The sequence below is a fragment of the Suncus etruscus genome, chromosome 7 (genome assembly GCF_024139225.1).
Source record: "Suncus etruscus isolate mSunEtr1 chromosome 7, mSunEtr1.pri.cur, whole genome shotgun sequence".
NCBI classification, from domain to species: domain Eukaryota; kingdom Metazoa; phylum Chordata; class Mammalia; order Eulipotyphla; family Soricidae; genus Suncus; species Suncus etruscus.
The window spans coordinates 111,148,624-111,160,417 of record NC_064854.1 but is presented as its reverse complement, the minus strand read 5'-3'; positions in this window follow the sequence as shown (position 1 = coordinate 111,160,417).

Below are 11,794 nucleotides of genomic sequence, written 5' to 3'. Positions count from 1 at the left end.
AGGTAGTCTGCAAAATTTCTATCCTCTTGATCTTATGGAGGTATGTTTTATGTGCCAGCATGTAGTCTATCCTGGAGAATGTCCCATGTACATTGGAGAAGAATGTGTATCCAGGTTTCTGGGGATGGAGTGTCCTATATATATCCACTAGGCCTCTTTCTTCCATTTCTCTCCTCAGGTCTAGTATATTCTTGTTGGGTTTCAGTCTGGTTGACCTGTCCAGTGTTGACAAAGCCGTGTTAAGGTCCCCCACAATTATTGTGTTGTTGTTGATATTATTTTTCAGATTTGTCAACAGTTGTATTAAATATTTTGCTGGCCCCTCATTCGGTGCATATATGTTTAGGAGAGTGAATTCTTCCTGCTCTACGTACCCCTTGATTAATATAAAATGTCCGTCTTTGTCCCTTACAACCTTCCTGAGTATAAAGTTTGCATTATCTGATATTAGTATGGCCACTCCAGTTTTTTTATGGGTGTTGTTTGCTTGGATAACTTTTCTCCAGCCTTTTATTTTGAGTCTATGTTTGTTCTGACTATTCAGGTGCGTTTCTTGTAGGCAGCAGAAGGTTGGATTGAGTTTTTTGATCCATTTAGCCACTCTGTGTCTCTTAACTGGTGCATTTAGTCCATTGACGTTGAGAGAAAGAATTGTCCTGGGATTTAACGCCATCTTTATTTCAAAATTTGGTGTGTCTTTTGGGTAGTCTTGTCTTAGATTAGGTCTTTCAGTTTTTCTCTTAAGACTGGTTTTGTGTCTGTGAAGTTTCTGAGCTGTTTTTTGTCTGTGAAACCATGTATTCTTCCATCAAACTGGAAAGTGAGTTTTGCTGGGTATAGTATTCTGGGTGAAGCATTCATTTCATTCAGTCTTGTCACAATATCCCACCACTGCTTTCTGGCATTGAGCGTTTCTGGTGACAGGTCTGCTGTAAATCTCAGGGAAGCTTGCTTGAACATGATTTCCCCTTTTGATCTTGCTGTTTTCAGAATTCTGTCTCTATCTGTGGGATTTGTCATTGTGACTAGGATGTGTCTTGGGGTGGTTTTTCTGGGGTCTCTTTTGGTTGGTACTCTTCGGGCATGCAGGATTTGATCACATATATTCTTTAGCTCTGGAAGTTTTTCTTTAATGATGTTCTTGACCATTGATTCTTCCTGGAAATTTTCTTCCTGGGTCTCTGGGACTCCAATGATTCTTAAGTTGTTTCTGTTGATCTTATCATAGACTTCTATTTTCGTCTGTTCCCATTCTTTGACTAATTTTTCCATTGTCTGCTCATTTGCTTTAAGTTTTTTGTCCAATCTCTCCTGCTGTATGGAATTGTTATGTATCTCATCTTCCACAGCACCAAGTCTATTCTCAGCTTCTGATACCCTGTCCCAGAGCTTATCCATTTTGTCATTCACTTCGTTTACTGACTTTTTCAGTCCTGTTAGTTGACATGTTATTTCAGTTTGGAGTTTTGTCATTTCTGCCTTCATATTTTCTTGGTTCTTATTAGTGTTCTGTTCAACTCGATCCATGGTTTCTTGGAGTCTGTTGAGCACCTTCCATATTGCTAGTCTAAAGTCCTTATCTGAGAGGTTGATTAGTTGTTCAGTCATTATCTGGTCCTCAGAATTGTCATCTTCATTGTCTATGTCTGATGCTGGCCTGCGTTGTTTCCCCATTGTCACACTTGTATTGTGGGTTTTTCTACGTGTTGTGATGGTATTCATTGTCTATATGATGTAGGCAGCACACTCCTCTGGCTCCTCCCTTTCTGGATGGGCTGACTTGCCTCTAAGGGAGGGGAGTCCTCCGTGGATGAAGCCTCACACCGGGTCAAATCTTAGGCCCGAGCATGCAACAGAGAAGACAGTCCAGATAGAAATGTTCGCTTCTGTGATATAGTGCCGTTCTTAGTGTGATTTTTCCTTCTTGTTGCAATGGAGTTCTTTCCTTAGAAAGAGTGCACGGCCGCGTAGCGAAGCGGAGCGGCTGTGCTCCTCTGAGCCTCTTTTTGCCCCACTCGCAAGAGTTTCACGCAAGAGGACAGTAGACAGACATAGACAGGTCACACTCACAGTCTTTCACAGCTGAGCCCCACTGGGCCGGTGTACTTTCGCGGATTTTCCCCGCCTGGTGTCACACACAGGGAGCCAGCTTTTGCAAAGGTTAGCCGGTTTTTATGCTCTGAAGTCCCTCCCTGAATATGGCATCTGGGCGAGTGAGGTTTCTGGAGCCTCTTTTTGCCCCACTCGCAAGAGTTTCACGCAAGAGGACAGTAGACAGACATGGACAGGTCACACTCACAGTCTTTCACAGCTGAGCCCCACTGGGCCGGTGTACTTTCGCGGATTTTCCCCGCCTGGTGTCACACACAGGGAGCCAGCTTTTGCAAAGGTTAGCCGGTTTTTATGCTCTGAAGTCCCTCCCTGAATATGGCGTCTGGGCGAGCGAGGTTTCTGGAGCCTCTTTTTGCCCCACTCGCAAGAGTTTCACGCAAGAGGACAGTAGACAGACATAGACAGGTCACACTCACAGTCTTTCACAGCTGAGCCCCACTGGGCTGGTGTACTTTCGCGGATTTTCCCCGCCTGGTGTCACACACAGGGAGCCCCCGGGACCTGATTTTTACATGGGATGAATTGTTAAGTCTCGTTTTGGAGGGCAAAGAATAGTACTTATTAATCTTCTGAAGTTTTAGACAGATTTTTTTCTTTCCCTTTATAAAGAACAATGTTAAATATTTACTGAATGTGCGTTTTATATGTACCATTCTAAACCTTTGGTACAATTCTTCTGTTGTGAGAAGAACACAGCACAAATCCATATTTTTAAATATATGACAGGTTTACTGAGGTTCTCAGCTGACAGTGCAGGTTAGATGATTTGGTGCAGATGCCTGGTGATATCACGGGTCCACCAGCGCTCCACCTAGCTATGCTGAACAGTGAAGCATGCAGTGTCATGAGCCCAAGAGCTCTAGAGCTCTCTTCCCAGTTCTATATTATATCCATTTGTATTAACGCATATTCAGAATTTTAGAGAAGTTAAGCAACTTGTCCAGGTCAAAAAGCTATAAAATGGCTATACTGAGTCAAGCTCAGGTAGACCTAATTCTATTACATTTTCTTCCATTGTTTTTAATTAAACACATATTTAATCTATTTGGAGCTTATATTGGAACATGCTGTGAAATAAAACCTTCATATATTATTTTCTACATATATAACCAATTTCTAAAAATGTAAATAATTGTTACACAAATTACAATATTTATTATTTTAAGATATTAATAACAAAAGGGCATGCCTATGACATCTGTTAAGAGGGAAACAGGAACACTAAGTTTATTTGTAAGCTTTGATTTTTTTCAAGGAAGGGTGCTTCTCTATGGGACTGGGGGCCAACAAGGATGACTAAGTATGGTATAAGGAGCTAAAGAAAAAAATTAGGTCCCGTGAGTCCCAGGCAAGTGATGCAATCCTTTGAGTTACAGCCCTAACCCCTGTTACATAAGCTTTGATTATATATAGCATAAGAAAAAAAAATATGAATCCTTAAAAACTCCCTTTTGAGAAACCTTCTGACTCCCTTACAGAAAAAATGACCCTTATTTCCATAAACTAACACACAGAGAGTATCAGGGCAAGGATTGAGAAAATATAAATGTGTGTGCTTATATACGCACATATACATAAATCTTAAATAACAATTAAAATGATGATTAAAACAAGAAGCAATAAAAGCATAACTTCCGGATATGTTATCTTTGTAAGTCTCTTAGGTATATTGTGAACTAGGAATGTGTTCTATTGCATTAAAACTTATAATTGGATCTTGCAGTCTGTTCAGTAATTGGTCTACAAATAGGGGGAAGAAATAACCTTCAATTCACACTTCCTTATACTGCCAAGATTTTTGCCACGCTGGACTCCATTTTCATGTGTATAAATAAGGAGTACAGGCAAGCCCCCAGGACTCTAGTCAGGTACTTAAACACAGAGAAATGCCACAGAAGAAAGCTGATTATTCAATATAACGCATTTCTCTGTCTAAACTTCTCCTGGATTCCAATTAAGTTAATGAAGCAGAGATTTATCTGTGTTTCTTCAGAAATGATTGATTAAAAAAATCAGTGGCAGATAACTTAGAAAACAATGGAGGGAAAAACTTATTGTGTTTTCTACAGCCATAATTGTCACAGACATGTAATTTCTAATGTTCCAAAATTCATCATGTAGAAAGGAAAGAAGAAACTAGAACTAGTCCTAGTCACCTAGTACTCTTCTAGAAAACAACCATTAAACATTTTCCTTCCATTGATGCTTACCTTCCATTGACGACTTAGAAAACTAAGTAAAGTAACTGATATCTGGGTAACTGAGTTAATTTCTCGACCTCTCTGAACTTTGCCCAATAAGAATACCTGCCTTATAACAGTTCTCTGGGGATTCCAGAAATACATGGAAATCTGACATTTAATGGGTAGTCAGTGGCAATGAACATCATTCTGCACAGGTTCTGATTTTAGGAATCTTGGAAGGGTGTCTGGGTCACTTGTTCCCTAGGTAATTTGCTGATATTTGTACCCCTTTAATTAAAGAAATCTTCTTTTGTTCCACTGTTAGAGATAAGGCCTAACTGCAAATATTGAAGGAGAATAGAAATTTACTTATATTTACACTAAGTTACAAATGATCCATATTAGATTTTGATGAGCTAGAGGGAGAAGGAAAATATTTGCAATATGTGCCTGCTCATTCATGCATTAAGCATACTTAGCACTGATAATGTGCCAAGTTGGCATCCCTCCTTAGGCGATGGTGGGAAGTCAAGCCGATGAACACTGAAAATGTTCCTCTCTCTTCCAGTCCCTTCTCATCTTTTAGGACTTTTTAACTTAGCTGCATTTTTAAGAATCTGCTGAATGACAGCATCAAACTCTTCCAAGATAATCCTCCATGGAATATTCAGCATTTGGTTTTAGCTATCATAGTAGTGTCTGCAATACATTTCTATTTAATTTTAAGTCATTTTTAATTCTAATCTGTTTCCAAACTTTATATTGCCAAATTGAGTAGAAATCCCATGTCAGTTACTATTGGACATTTTCCTCTCTGAGTCACTTTAGAATCCAGGGATCTTTTTGTTAAAGTGCAATAAAAATAAAAGATACGATATGTGACTTAATTGAGTTTTGACAAAAATTAGTCAGGGTGTGCAAAAGTTCATAATATAGAGTCATATATGGTAACACTTATTTTACATGTGAAAAAATTAATAATGCTGTGGGGGAAAATCTAGAATATATATATATAAAGAACTCATGATCTCCCTTACCCCCATTGCCATCATCCTCTTTTTTTTTTTGGTTTTTTGGTCACACTCAACAGCACTCAGGGGTTACACCTGGCTCTATGCTCAGAAATCCCTCCTGGACCATATGGATGCCAAGATTCGAGCCACATCCTTCTGCATGCAAGGCAAACACCCTAGCTCCATGCTATCTCTTCGACCCTGCCATCACCCTCTTACTCATAAACTCATAACTTCTCTAGGTGCAGTAAACTTGCTAAAGCAGAGAGCTCATGATATTAAGTCCCATCATCAACTTTAGCATCAGCCTTGCTACATTGCTACTACAATTATGCCTGAGGTATGAGGGTCCAGTCATCTTTCACTTAGCTTTTTTTAAATAGAGACAGCTACTGTTAATCCTAGGGCTCTGCAACACTTTTCTATAAAAGTCAGGTAGCAGATAGACTTACAGGTCACTTGTAGGTCAGTTCTATTGTTGAAGAGCACAGCCATGTACCATATGTAAATGAATGTGTGTGCATGAATCCCAATGACACATTAATTCCATACCTAAAACATTTTTTCAAAAGATTTTCACATCACAGAATTTTATTCTTTGTTTTATTTTATCTCTTTAAAATTGTTCTGTAGTATTCAAATTATTACCCCAAAAAAAGACAGTTAACAAGACTTAATACATGGTCAGTCTTTGATCAACTTCTACTCTAGTTTCTGGTCTTCAAAGAACTAGAGCAGGGGTCTCAAACTCAATTTACCTGGGGCCACAGGAGGCAAAGTCGGGGTGAGGCAGGGCCGCATAAGGGATTTTGCTTACTGAATATTTGCAATAAAAAATCGCATTACTAAGAAAAAAATCGCAAAAAATCACATTAAACATTTGCATACCCCGAACAGAACTGCTCGGGGTATGCGAATGTTTAATGCGATTTTTTTCTTACTGATGCGAATTTATTGCGATTATTCGGTAAGCAAATAATCGCGAATACTGCGATATCTGAAGGCCGGCCACGGGCCACAAAATGTTGTACGGAGAGCCGCAAACAGCCTGCGGGCCTCGAGTTTGAGACCCCTGAACTAGAGCATGATTTCTTTCTGATTGCAGTCTTTGGAAAATAAAAGCCTTTTATTTAATCATTGGTTTAACACAGCTTATAGGATAATCAATCCACTCAAAGTGTTTCCTAGAGTTTTCTGGAGAAACGATTTTTCAATTCTGCAACTAAGAATGTTTGGAACCTGGAGTAGCTGATTATCCAGTAAATTAGATGTCAGACAATTAAGAATCAGTGTAAATAGGGCCGGAGCAATAGCACAGCAGTAGGGCATTTGCCTTGCACGCAGCTGACCCAGGACAGACCTGGGTTGGATCCTCAACATTCCATATGGCCTCCAAGTCAGGAGCAATTTCTGAGTGCATAGCCAGGAGTTACCCCTGAGCGTCACCCTGTGTGGCCAAAAACAAAAACAAAAACAAAAACAAACAAACAAAAAAGAATCAGTTCCCATCTGCAAGTGAAAATCTATTGCCTTATTTAGTTGTCTTTGTCTTTATGAAGCCAATGGCCTCTTAAGAAAGGCAAATATTTTTGCTCATAACTTTTATCTTGAAAAAATGCTTGGAGAGGGGCCAGTGAGGTGGCACTAGAGGTAAGGTGTCTGCCTTGCAAGTGCTAACTAAGAAAGGACCGCGGTTTGACCCCCGGCATCCCATATGGTCCCCCCAAGCCAGGAGCCAGGAGTAACCCCTGAGCATCAAACGGGTGTGCCCCACCCAAAAAAAATGCTTGGAGAAAAGAGCTCAAATTATTGATGCAGGAACAGTGAAGGCTGGTCTCTGTGTTAATGCATGGTTCCCAGTATGCTTCAATATTTTCAAGAATAAAATGTTGAATAATAAAGAAGCTCAGAATCAGAGTTGGAAAATTGGAAAAGTTTTTGAAAAGTAGAAGAGAGATGAACTCTCCAGCTGGGGAGAAATTTTTTGCAGGATTAAGTATTGCTCTTTTCTGAGGGAAATGTGGGGGAGTGTTTCATAGAAAAACTGGTTCTTTGTATTACTAATCAAGTGACAAGAATGTTACATAGAACATGAGTATTTTACATAGTGCTCTGGCTAGTTTAAGGCCTTTAAAGTTATCTGTTTTATCATCTGCCTAGATATTGCCCATTACTTCTTAGTTTCCTATGAGCCTAAGGTCTGGGACTGACTCTATGATCTTAGGAAATCATTAATTTCCCATTCTTATAAAAAGCCAGGAAATTGCAGAAGTATTAAAAATGTAGAATGGGAAAAGTTAAAGTGGAACTGCCCACAGCAACTGGCAAGGGGAAACTGAGGCTTCCTCTTCATTATCATCTTAACAAATTACAGTGCTATTCAGTGAAAGTATAACTTAGTAAATTTTAACTTAACAAATGTTGGAGCTCTTATTTTAGTTATTCATGAATTGGGCAGCAGCTAATCAAGCAAACAAAAAATGAACTATACCAGGCAATAGAATTTTCACTTGCAGATGGGAATGGAGAAAGAAACACTATGCTAAAATATTGGACTGATTGTTTACTTTTCTTATAGATGATGGCAGGAGTCCATTAGACAATTTATCTAACTATACATAATTAAAACATTCCAAATTAAATTTTCATTCTTGGAGAGATAAAATTAAGTCTTGGTTTGGTGACAGGAGTCTTAGAAAAAGTGACTCTCTTTGGGATCCATTTTCTTTAGTAACAGTATTGGTTTTAGGGTTAAAGGAAGAGTAGCAAGATAAATTAGGAAAATCATCCCCCCATTGCTAAGTGCCTGAGTCCCAAATCTTAATCAACTGTTAGGGGAAAATTTATAAAACGAGATATTATAATAACTCAGATATGTGATAGATTCCTGTTAAACCCTTCTCCACCCCTACCTTGACCAGATATAGATGCCTGTTAAGTCTTTTTTCCGCCCCACCTTCTTGATCCCCCTTGATCTGGTATTTCACCTTGAAGCATCAAAGGCCTGCTGCCATCAGCCAATGCCCCTCCTAAGAGCTTGACATATTGAGACCTTATTTGAAAAAGGACAAGCTTACCATCTGATTGGATATTGTGTTTAAACCTGAAATAGGGATCGGCCTAAGCTTCCTTAAACCTATAAAAGACACCTTCCTAGATTACCCTGGGATTCTGGTTTCAGACTGCATGGCTGTCCCCGGAGCCCCAGAGCTCTGGAATAAACCCAGTTTTGCTTTCACATTCTCTGAAGGTATGTCTTGTGGTCATTATTGAGGCAATGGGCTTTTCCGGGACCCTGGGCTTCCTGCTTGGCCCCTGGGCTGTCTTGGATCTTGGGCCTCCCCAGGCCCTAGGCTTTCTCGGCCCCTTAACAAACCCTGTACTCAACCTGAAGAAATAACCAAATCTGGCATACTAAGCTTAAAGAGCAATAGTCCAAGCCCTTTTCACTTCTAGACTCTTATTTTACTAGAAACATCCAAATTCACACTGTAAAAATTGTGAGCTGCCTTACTTTTGTGTTAATTAAATCAATTCTGCATTATATTAGAAGCTCAGCTGGACTTTGTGAGAAGAGTCTACTAAATTTGTAAAGTCTTAGCAAAAGAACTTTCTTCTCTCTCATTATCCCCATCCCCACACTTACTGACCCTGCCATTAATAAGAGTTTGATAAAGTAATGTAGTCTTACCAAGAACCAAAGCTTCTATTTAGAGCATTTGTTTAACTAAGAATACTTCTCACTGGGAGACAATGTATGATTCCAGTCCCAGTTTAGCTTCTCCATCAGGCAGCTATGTGCTGTGTACAAACCATACCACCACACAAAGGCAATATGAGACAACAGAGTGGCCCCCACAGAACAGAAATCAGGGCCTTTGTCTGAAGTTGGAAGAATAAGGATATGGTGAATCTAATTGCATCAGACAGCTCAGGCACCACTGTGTGCTATGCTCAGGGTAACTGGCATCTAAACTACTTTCCCTGACTCTGGGGCGATGACTTGCTTCTTATGAGAAGTGATTTCTCTCCCAATTATTTGCTTTTGACAACTGGCTGTTTCTTGCCTATTGTGTCATCTAGTTCTACTTGCAGAATGTGCCTACAAAGGTGGGGTTGAAGCCCGATTGGGAAAGCTTTTGAAAATCAGCCAGGCAGAAACTTGAGGACAAAAGGAGTACAAAAAGACATTATTTGTACTCTGGGTTAAGCAGCTGTTGTTGGGGGGGGGGGGGAGGTGGGAAGGATAATAGAGTGCACCTTAAATCAAGCTGCAGAAAGGAGGTTGTTTAGTTTGCCGAGAATAGTGAAAGGAACCCCCAGAACAAGCATTTTTATAGCCTTCACTCTCCTCCACCAGCTGAGAATTGCTAATCAGGTTGCTGGTGGTAAAGTTCTCTAAATGAGCAGCCTGACAGCACAGCCTGACAGCTGGTAGTCAGGTTGCCATGTCAACAGGAAGAGACCCTATTGGGGTTTTATTTACTCATCACTAATTCCTCTGTCTGAGTAGCTCTTGGCTGTTAAAGAAGCTTAGAAACCTGATCTGTGACTCCTAAAATGCATCCTGGGGCGCAGAAATTGGTTTGACCCCAGGAGGGTAGTCTGGGAGTTTAGTAAAGTCCACACAATCTAGGAAAGAGAAAGTAGGGGAGGAAGAGTCACAAGAAGCATAGCATTTCATTGACAGGGGAACTGACATTCTGGCATATCTTACCATATGTTCATAATTCTGCTAAAAAGTACATAGATTCTCTTTTATTTTATCCTTATGGCTATCCAATACAATTGATATTACTTACCCCTTTTCTAAGATAAGCAAAAGAAGACTAAAGGACACCCAGGTACCAGCACAAAACAAAGGTGTTCCCCCAACTTCCTCCTTCCTTAAACCTCTTCCTTTGATATGCAAAAGCCCACTAGCTGGGTTCTCTCTCTCTCTCTCTCTCTCTCTCTCTCTCTCTCTCTCTCTCTCTCTCTCTCTGTCTTTCTCTCCTCTCTCCCTCCTCTCTCCTCTCTCTCTCCTCTCTCTCCTTCCCTCCCCCTTCCTCCCCCTCCTTCCCCTTCCCTCCCTCTCTCTCCACCTCCCTCTCCCTTCTTCCCCCTCCTTCCCCCTCCCTCCCTCTCCTACTCCCTCCCTCTCCCTCCCTCCCCCTCCCTCCCCCCCAGCCAAGAAAATTTGTGAAAATAATTGCACCTTCAATGAGGTCATTAACTCATAGAAAGTTTAGTAATCTCTTGTTGCTACTTGACTATATTCTGTTATGTCTTTTGTTTCTGAACATAGGTGGCTTCAGATATGCCTTGAAGTCTAAATTGATGTGCTCTTATGGGAACAGTATGGCAGTATTTTTTTAAAAAAAAAAATTAGGTGGCTCCCTGTGTGTGACACCAGGCGGGGAAAATCCGCGAAAGTACACCGGCCCAGTGGGGCTCAGCTGTGAAAGACTGTGAGTGTGACCTGTCTATGTCTGTCTACTGTCCTCTTGCGTGAAACTCTTGCGAGTGGGGCAAAAAGAGCCTCCAGAAACCTCGCTCGCCCAGACGCCATTTTCAGGGAGGGACTTCAGAGCATAAAAACCGGCTAACCTTTGCAAAAGCTGGCTCCCTGTGTGTGACACCAGGCGGGGAACATCAATAACAAGAAAAATAAAAACCACATGATCATATCAATAGATGCAGAGAAAGCATTTGATAAGGTCCAACACCCATTCTTGATCAAAACTCTCAGCAAGATGGGAATGGAGGGAACCTTTCTCAATATAGTGAAGGCCATCTACCACAAGCCAGTGGCAAATATTATCCTCAATGGAGAAAAACTGAAAGCCTTCCCTCTAAATTCTGGCACAAGACAAGGCTGTCCTCTCTCACCACTCCTATTCAACATAGCACTGGAAGTACTTGCTATAGCAATTAGGCAAGAAAAGGATATCAAGGGAATCCAGATAGGAAAGGAAGAAGTCAAGCTCTCACTGTTTGCAGATGACATGATACTCTACTTAGAAAACCCTAAAGACTCTATCAAAAAGCTTCTAGAAACAATAGACTCATATAGCAAGGTGGCAGGCTACAAAATTAACACACAAAAATCAATGGCCTTTCTATATACCAATAGTAATAAGGATGAAATGGACATTAAGAAAACAACCCCATTCACAATAGTACCACACAAACTCAAATATCTTGGAATCAACTTGACTAAATATGTGAAGGACCTATACAAAGAAAACTATAAAACTCTGCTCCAAGAAATAAGAGAGGACACACGGAAATGGAAACACATACCCTGCTCATGGATTGGCAGGATTAACATCATCAAAATGTCAATACTCCCCAAGGCATTATACAGATTTAATGCCATCCCTCTAAAGATACCCATGACATTCTTCAAAGAAGTGGATCAGACACTTTTGAAATTCATTTGGAACAATAAACACCCTCGAATAGCTAAAGGAATCATTGGGAAAAAGAATATGGGAGGAATTA